This window comes from Olea europaea, chromosome 16 (genome assembly GCF_002742605.1).
Source record: "Olea europaea var. sylvestris chromosome 16, O_europaea_v1, whole genome shotgun sequence".
Classification (NCBI taxonomy): Eukaryota; Viridiplantae; Streptophyta; class Magnoliopsida; order Lamiales; family Oleaceae; genus Olea; species Olea europaea.
In genome coordinates this window covers 15,667,217-15,677,331 of record NC_036252.1, presented here as the reverse complement: position 1 = coordinate 15,677,331, position 10,115 = coordinate 15,667,217, and positions in this window count along the sequence as shown.

The following is a 10,115-nucleotide window of genomic DNA, read 5'->3' as shown; positions in this document are numbered from 1 at the left end:
CACCCGTCGGTTGATACCACTCGAATGGCTTAGAAAGAGCGAACAAAGATACTTTCTGTCGAAATAGTTCGAAAGTGGTATGCAATCATGGGAACACAAATGTTCCCATAGTTTATTTCGAATGAGATTGAACCCACTTGATTGCCTATTTTGATCATCTTACATATGTCAGATGTTTTTTTGGTGGTCGTGGACAGTCAAATTGTTGTTTTTAGCAGAAACGATATAATTGTCATTTTACTTTAGCTGAAACGATATATATGTAGTTTTAGTTATGATTTAAATTAAAACGATATCAACGTCGTCGAACTTGTACTGTAATGATAATGATATCGTTATGCATCAAAATCACAAGTAAAGTAACGACATTCATATCGTTTTAGTACAAATTTGACGAGTTGGAAATCGTTTTAATACAAATCACAATTACAACGATATAGGTATCGTTTCTTTTCATACAAAACGATAATGATATCGTTTTGGCTAAAAACAACGATTCGACCGTCCACAGGCACCCGTCTTGCCTTCAACATAAGTGAGACGATCAAAAGAGGTCATCAAGTGGGTTGATACCACTAGAATGGCTTAGAAAGAGCGAACGAAGATACTTTTTGCTGAAATAGTTCGAAGGTGGTATGCAATGACGGGAACACAAATGTTCCAATAGTTTCTTTCGAATGAGATCGAACCCACTTGATTGCCTATTTTGATCATCTTACATATGTCTGGTGGTCGTAGACTGTCGAATCATCATTTTTAGACATAATGATATGAATATCATTTTATTTTCGAAGAAACGATGTATAGGTCATTTTAGTTCTTAATCGAACTGCAACAAATTCGAACTCGTCAATTTTGTAATGAAACGATATGGATATCGTTATGTACCAAATCACAATATAATGTAATGTCATCCATATTGTTTCATTACAAATTTGACAAGCTCGAAATCGTTACAGTTCAAATAATAACAATAACGATATTGGTATCGTTTCTTTTCACTTGCAACAACAATTATATCGTTATGCTTAAAAATAATTATTCGACCATCCATGGCCATCCGGCATACGTTACATATGATGATAAAAATAGGTCATCGAGTAGGTTCAAACTCACTCAAACAAAGCTACGAGAACATTTGTGATTCCATAATTGTCTTTCACCTTCGAGTTGTTTCGATAGAAACATGTATCTTCTTTGGCTCTTTCTAAAAATTGTACTGAAATGACATGGATGTTGTTTACTTATTTCGTGTCGTGCGCCTAAGCCTCTTAAGTAGTTAAGCAGTGTATATTTTATAGAGGAAATTACAAGAAGAGTCAAGATTTCACTTTGCATTATCAAAAATGTCATCTTTTTAAAGTTCTATAAAAAATGTCATTTTCGGACTTTTTTGCCCCTCTGAATAATTTCAATACCTTATGTGTCCTTCATGAAATGTGATATGACTAGACTATTAAAAATTGTACAAAAACCTGTGAAATGTCTGGATTAAACGTTGGAAATAGAAGAAAGAAAGGAAGAAGGTGAAACAAGAAAAAAAGAAACCGACTGAAAGTCTGAAACCCACTTCACTCTCTCACTGGAATGACCCACCTACGACCCGTCGACGGCCACTGTGAAGACGTTCACCGTCGAAGACGACTTCAACAAAATACAAACTCACTCCCCTCTAACATTCGAATCAGTTGAAGCTGAGCACTGACTCCTTGTCATTCGAATCGTCCAACGCCCAGCCGTCGACGATCGCCGTGAATCAGCCCACAATCGATGAAAACCATCCATAGTATCTTCAGGTTGGTGTTTTATTCCGTTTTTATAATTTTTTGCAGAAGAGAAAATGTTTTTACTGCGTAAACCTAGTTTGAGATGATGATATGTTGAAGCTTTTTTATGTTGTACGTATGATATGAAAATTCATATGTGAAAAACCCATTTTGAGTTATTATACATAAAAATGAGTATTTGGATTAATTGAATGGAGTTACTAGGTAGAAAAATTAAAAATTTTAGAAAATTAAAGATGTGCATATTAGGTGTTTGTGATAATGTAAGATCAAATATAAATTCAAATCCCAGTGAGTCATCTACTTAAGTTGGTGAATTAGACAATGCTATCCCTGTACACATCTTTTAGGAATGAGTTTAATGTAGCTTGCTTTCAATAGACTGTGAATAAACTTAAGTATATAAGGTATACCTATAGCAAGTAATTTCAATTTCACATCAAACAAAACTTAATTCAAGGTTCGCACATGCAATTCTTACTAGACAACACAAAAGTATTCCCCCTTTTTTTTTCCTCCCTCAATGTGAAAATAGTTTACAATTCTTCAAGTGAATAGAACTGAGCCTCATTATCGCTTGGCTACATGGATACCCCTATTCTGCTCTACTATAGTAAATATTAAGGCCTAAAGTGCATCTATGGTACTCAATACTTGACAAGAAAATATAAAAAAATAAAAATTTAGCTTTATGTTCTTTGTTCATGTTGTCTGGTAGCATCCAAATCCCTGACCAAACATGCCAAAAGAGTTGATATTCCATCTCACCTTCCCATCTTTCATTATGTATTCTAAGAACCATAGTTGCAAAAGTAGGGGTGTTTGAGTTGTTGGGAACTGTCAGGTCATCCCTATAACCTTCATATTGTCCAAGAACGACCTCTTCATCTTTGATTGGAACCACCAATTGGAGAACCTGAGTTTAAACTAAATTAAAGAGAAACTACGAAAGCTAGTGCATAGTGAAGGCAACTTCAAAAGAATGCAGAAACCATGGCAGAGAATTTAAAGTTTATATATTGAAGCAGACACATGAAGAATGGAAATTTTGGAAAAAAATGAATATAAATTGAGTGTATAGTAGATACGATTTCCTTTGTGTATTCCGGCAGCCACATACCTACTATTGTCATTAATAAACTTTTGTGGTTTTTCCTCGGATTTTGGCTCCTTTGGATTTGCAACGGCATGAACCATGTATTGCAACAAGTAATTTACAATACAAATTAAGGAAAGATTCTATTAATCCTTTGAATGCGCAAATTTTTAGCAGATTCTATTCATTCATCCATTTTAAATCTCATATAATGTTTCAGTTACTGATGAAATTAAGGGAAGTTTATATGACATACTTTTGATATTTTTTTTTTATTTTGTGGTAATTTCTGTGGGTGTGTGTGTGTGTAAGGTATATATGTTTTTCTCCAAGGGAGAAATCCCTTGTAGTAGCTAGGTACATAATCCCCTTTGGATATTTGGTCCACAATTTATAAACAAGTTTCTGATGGGTATTTCAGACTTTTGTTATCAGTTTAATGTAGCTTACTTGTCCTTTTTGCGTTATTGCAACTTCATCCATGTGTTTTGTCCTCTTTTTCATTTTTCTGTTTTCTTGTAACTAATTTAAACTGTATTGTATACAACTTTTCTGGTATAATTTGAACTCTTTTAATAAATATCGGTCATGGAATCAGAGGTCGGACGTAATTAAAGTTAGATAGTGTTCTCTAATATTAACCTTGTGATGGCATGAACCACTTGACATTTAAGTAAAATAAATCGAGTTCTCCTATGGTACAATGTATATTTAAGAGGAAATGTCATTCAGTGTCAAAATTTGCCTATGCAATATCAAAAATATGACCACTTAAATTTTCTATCAATTCTATCAAAAATTGACAATTTTGACCCTCTGAATTTTTTTAATACCTTACTTGTCATTGTAGAAAAATAGTGTAATTGTCAGATGAATTGACTAAATATTTGAATGTAGAAAAAAAAAAGCTGTGAAATGAAAATTAGAAGGAAGAGAAACGACACACAAAATACCTAAACTCACCCACTCCTCTCTCTCACTAAAAGCGACCACCGCCCGGAAGGAGGCTAAAGTGGAAGCCCACTCTGTGTCTCACTAAAAGCGACCACCACCCGGAAGGAGGCTAAAGTGGAAGCCCACTCCTCTGTCTCACTAAAAGCGACCACCAGCAGGAAGGAGGCTAAAGTGGAAGTGCTGGTGGAATCGCCCACCTCCCAACGCCCCACCGCCTTTGCTCTTCTCTTGATTTGGTAAGAAATTTTTTTTTTGGGCTTTCTTCATCGTGAACTTGTTTTATCCTATTTCATATGGTTTACGACCTGCATTTATCAGCATTGGAATAGACTTCTTCATCTACATCTTCATTTTTAGTATTTGTAATTCTGAATTCTTTCACTGATCTGTTGGAAAACTTGCTTGTTTTGCTTCTATTTAGGTTTAGGGTCATAATTAATTGCGATAATTTTTTTTCAGTGCAAATTGGTTCTATGTCGAATGGAATCAACACTAGAAACAGGGGAATTTTTTGTTTATCGTTCTTAATGTTTTTGGTTTTTGTAAAACTTTATTCTTTCTTGCAGTATCGTTTATGGAATTGGCCGACTTGTACATTCATTAATGTAAAATTTGTAACTTCATAAATGAAAAAAGCTTGTGCGCAAATTAATTAGCAACAACTTATTTTAGTAACTTTTGGTTTTTGAAGTAGTATTACATTAAGTGGGAGAGATGATGCTCTTCGAAGCATTCATCAATCAGGAAAACTGGATACAATTATTGGAAGACAAAAAACATGTTTATTTTAGAAGGAACTGGGGATCTTATATTGGGAAATCTGCTAAAAATTAAACCATGTCGGTATGATAAAGCCAAGAAGGTATTCATGATTTGGCTCTTCTATGTTGCTTTATTTAATTATATCAGTGTTCGTTTGGCCTAAAAATGGCTTCCCCTCAACATGAATCTCATTCACTTTCTTCCCATTTATCGTTTCAACCTTTTTTTAACCTCTCATATTTGTATTCACCTTCAAGCTTCTTCCACTATCACTCTCCATGCATGTCCTTCGACATGAAGTGTTAACCTTCCTACATGCATTTCCTCTTAAATCACTTACTATCGAAGTGTCGTTCCCGACAGTTCGCAACAAAAATTCTCGACAGATGGAATCGTCGACATATGAGCTGTCGATCTTGACAGTTAGCCTCAGTAATTCTCGACAGATGAGCCTGTCCACTGATGAACTGTCGGGAACGACAGTTCCTTTGTTCCATAGTTTTGCAAGTTGAAATTTGGTTTTGACATTGCACGTATGTTTCACATTAAAAATACTGTTATGCTATGATGTCACGATTTTGTTCATTGATCCGTCGTTGCAACATCGTACGTGTGTTTCGCATTACTATTACTGAAATGTATGATCTCACGATTTATTTATTAGTTCCAACATTGCATATGTGCTTTTGCACTAACATCATTGCAATGCTATGATCCGGACATTTGTTGATTGATTCGTCATTGCACCTTGTTTGTCCAAATGTGGTTCAATTTTTTCCGTCCCGACTTGTCGTGTGTCTTGAAATACTACGATCTGACGTATTAAATTTTTGTTAAACTGCAGGAGGGTGCATGGATTTTGAATATCTAGTTCCAAAGAATGCGCGGCTGAGGGCCTACATCTCACAACGAAGCAATCTACGGTACGTGAAGACAGTCCTCGAGTATTTTGATGATCGGCAGCGTACGAACTTCCGTAACTCATGCCTAGGGTTCTTATCCGAGGTTCGAGATCTCCAATTCTCAGCCCAACTAATCCAGCAGCTCATTTTCCACTGCATATAAACTGAAAAGGCCTGCGAAATATGGTTCAAAGTACAAGGCCACTTAGCTAGGTTTGGCCTACAAGAGTATGCTCTCGTCACGGGTTTAATGTGTGGTCCTCTTCCAAATGACACCGCGATGGATCGAGTTCTGCAAAAGAGAAGATTGAAGGATAAATACTTCAAATCAATGGACAGGATTTCGTGTGACGAACTTGAGAAGGCATTTCTCTGGCCGTCGACGCCCCGGGCAGATCGGTACAAGCTCGGGCTTGCTCTAATCATCGAAGGAGTGTTCAGTGCTCCGGATAGCCATGACAGTATTGAACTTCCCACGCTGTCGATCGTGGACGATCTGGACATGTTCTATTCCTACCCTTGGGGTAGAGTATCGTACATTCGTCTAATAAGGGGCTTCCGACACAGTCTGGGACGAAAATTTGTAGATGCCACGAATAAGAAGGAGAAGGCGAGTACTTATACAGTTCGCGACTTTCCCACTGCCATGCAGGTACTACACAAAAATTTTGTACAATGTATTCATTATTTCATCAGAAATGTATTGTCATTGGTTCCTTTAATGTTCAACTCACACTTACTATCTGCTGTAACAGATCTGGGCATTCGAGGCAATGCCAGAAATTGGGGATCGATTTGTTCAGCGATTGGATCATCAATCCCCACGGCTTCTGAGTTGGACGTGTACCAAACAGCTGCAGCAACGGACGTATGATGCATTCTTCAAGAACATTAAAGTATTGGATTGCGTTTCATGCACGTGATTTGCATGTGTCGTTAGTCGTTACATTTGTGGTGACACTCAGTTCCTTTATGTTGCAGCTGCACGTGTCCGCGACGCTTCGTCCCATCGAAGCCGAGTTTGGGCAACCATATATCTCCACCCTTTTGTCGTTTGAAGATCGTACTGTACCTGCGTTGGACTACGTTGCAAGGGACATTATCCCTTCACAGCTTCACCCAGAGCCTTTGGCCAGTGGGGGTAATGTTGGAAACTCGAGGGGGGAGTGCGCATCGGTTTCCAGTGGAGGAGGCTCCGAGGACGATGAGGAGTCGGGCGACAGTGACGATGAGGGAACCGGTGAGGAGACTGGAGGTGATAAAAGTGGAGACGACAATGGAGAGGCCTCGGACGAGGGGGACAGTGGGGACAGTTAGGATGAGCATACTCGTACACCGTAGACTGGGACATATTCCACTCCCCCCATGCACAGACGTACTTCTCCTATTCATGCACCCTCCACATCTTATGTACGACAAGGTCAAACCTATGGAGCGAGCCTCACGAGAGCTGAGGTGGAAGAACTATTGCTGGATCAAAGAACGCTCATCAAAATTCGCCTCCTCACAATCAAGCTTGAGATCATGCAGCATATGACCAACGAATTTGTAAAGGTCAGGGACTTCATTTCTACCCTTGTCCCCCCATCTTTCTCTAGAAGTACTCTACCTATAGCTCAGGCGGCCAACGAGCCCACAGTTTTAGGTAGTTTACTGCATGGTATGTGTACTACATTTAATTTTTGATCAACTATATGTTACTTATGTTTGCTGACACTGAGTAAACGTGGGATTTGTGACTTAGATGGAAATGGAGGCGAGATCGACCCTGTCCCGAAATGTGCGGAACTGCAAGGTATGTGCATCAATTATGATGGATTCATTTTCATGTCATCTTTAATATTTGATACTACCAAATATGTAACCCCCTTACGTCATTGCAAATGTTGTTTTATAGTGCATGGAAGAGGCTTCTCCCCGTTGCCGGTCGATCATGACGAAGATATGGACAAGGAAATGCAAAAGCGGAACAGTACGTGTGTTAAATAACGCATAATATTTGCTTTCATACTTAGGTGTCACCTCATTCCGAAGTGTGTATACTGTAAATCTTGAACGACACGCGGTTTCTAATAATGGGTATGTTGGTACTCGTGTAGGTGGAGCCGGCATGGAATCCGAACCAGCAATGAACGGTGACAATGACGAAGTAGCTTCCGGTGGTTCGGGGAAACGTGAGGACGACTGTGTTGCGTCCCCTACTGACGTAGTGGAGGCGAAGGGTAAGTACACTATGGTGGAATGCTTTTATTTCACTGCGTACAGTAATGTGTAATATTTGGATCATTTACTTACGTATGACCTCATGCACAAGTATGTATACTCGACTGTTTGAAGTATACAGTGTTACTAATGTTTCGTCGCATGTTAATTTGATACTAGGTGGATGCGGCATGGATTCCAAACCAGAAAAGAACGGTGACGATGACGAAGTACCTTCCGGTGGTTCGGGGAACCGCCAAGACAAACCTATTGCGTCCGCTAGTGGCGTAGCGAAGGTGGATGGTAAGTAGATTGCGGCGGAGAACTCATGATGTCACCCTAACCCAAATTCGTGATGCAAATGAATGAAGTGCTAATTATTGTGGAATTATTTTGTAGGCGGTGCGACGAACATGCCGGGGGAGGCCAGTATACCCGTGCAATGCAATGACCCACCCACCACAAAGAGGTGACGATCGACACGCGTCCGACGTCCTACTGTATCTATAGGGACTCCGTACACCAGGGGGAGGGCGAAGAGAGTGAAGAAATAAGGTTTTTTTGGCAAAACATTTACATGATTGCAAGTTTGTGTGGACTTCGTGTATGTGGAATCCAAATTTTGCCGGGGGCCAATTTTTGCTAGGTGAGCTCGATCGACGGTGTTGCGTTCCTATTAGATACAGTATTGAAGTAGTAGTCGTATGTTCATGTTATTCTAAAAGAGCATGCCGAATAGTATACGAATATTCTCCGTAATGTTTATATCACATGCAATTCAAAGATATTATTGTTGGATTTTCTCACGTGCACTTGAATATCTGTCATACCGTACATCGTCAATCATTATTCATTCTCCGTAATGTTGGGATCACATGCAATTCAAAGATATTATTGTCGGAGTTGCTCATGTTCACTTCAATATCTGTCATACCATACATCGTCAATCATTATTCATTCTCCATAATGTTCGGATCACATGCAATTCAAAGATATTATTGTCGAAGTTGCTCATGTTCACTTCAATATCTGTCATACCGTACATCGTCAATCATTATTCATTCTCCATAATGTTCGGATCACATGTAATTCAAAGATATTATTGTCCGAGTTGCTTATGTTCACTTCAATATCTGTCATACCGTACATCGTCAATCATTATTCATTCTCCATAATGTTTGGATCACATGCAATTAAAATATATTATTGTGGCTCTGCATTATGTATGTAAGAGCACCGTTGTGTCGTTATTTGTTTAGTTGACTATTCTTGTTGAACATGCTGCATATTTGCGTTTACCAAATTAACTTTCATGATAACTTTGATCTGATTAGCTCATTTTTGCTTATTGAAGTACAGATGACAGTGCATGAAAATGCCTCAACCCCATCCATGGTCATTGCATCGCAACTTGCAGTTCACGTAGGGTGCTTGACAGGGGTCAACGTTGTATTAACAAATTTTTTGTTATTGGTTGCGATGATTGTTGTATAAACCGGTCCAAATTCAGTGACACTTTTGCTTGCCAAGCTCATCCATGTAATTGTTGTTGGTTGCAATGATTGTTCTATAAATCCGGTATGTAGGCACACATAGATCATCCTCGATTTTTGTACATCATTTGTGAATGTGTTATATCATAATTACTTGTACGAAGCTACCATTTGTTGCTCTTTATACATGTGCGTGTCACTAGAAATTATGTATTTCGAAATTTCCACTAAGTCGAGAGTATGCAGTATTGTTCGATGCGTCATCTAAAATACAATAATTTCATAATCTCGTGATTCCATTATGATATTCGTTTTTTAACTGAGTAAAAAAAAAGTAACAGCATAGCACAATTCATTTAACTTGTATTTAATGTAATGTTATAACAAATACATACAGCAACATGGAAAAAATCTTACACATAGGTGTTAATTTTAAAAGTTCTTTTCACAATTTTTGGAAGGAGCAGGACATGCAAAAATTGAAAATGGAAATGAAAAGCGTGCTTAACTCATTCTAACTTATTGCAAGAATAATTCAATTGTCATAACTCACATGGGTACTGATCTTCCAACCCCAGCCACCATTTAAGGACATATCCTAGGGATTAAAGTATAATTAGACCATCATCCATCACACAGTTGTCTATCAAATTTGAATTGGACTGGGCTTGGTGGTTGGGCACTAAATGAGCTTCCATGCATCTCTCCAAAAACTCTACTATATATAGCATGGTAAGTCCACATTATCATTTACACCTGAAATATTGACACTTGAAAATTCATGTTGCAGTCTATACATTTAGTCCTCCATAGGTTCAGTAAATATTTTCATATCAACACAATGGCGTCGTCGACAGGGAGCAATGAATCATTGAAGCATGAGGAGCCGTTACCAACACCCGATTCGTCCCCACTATGT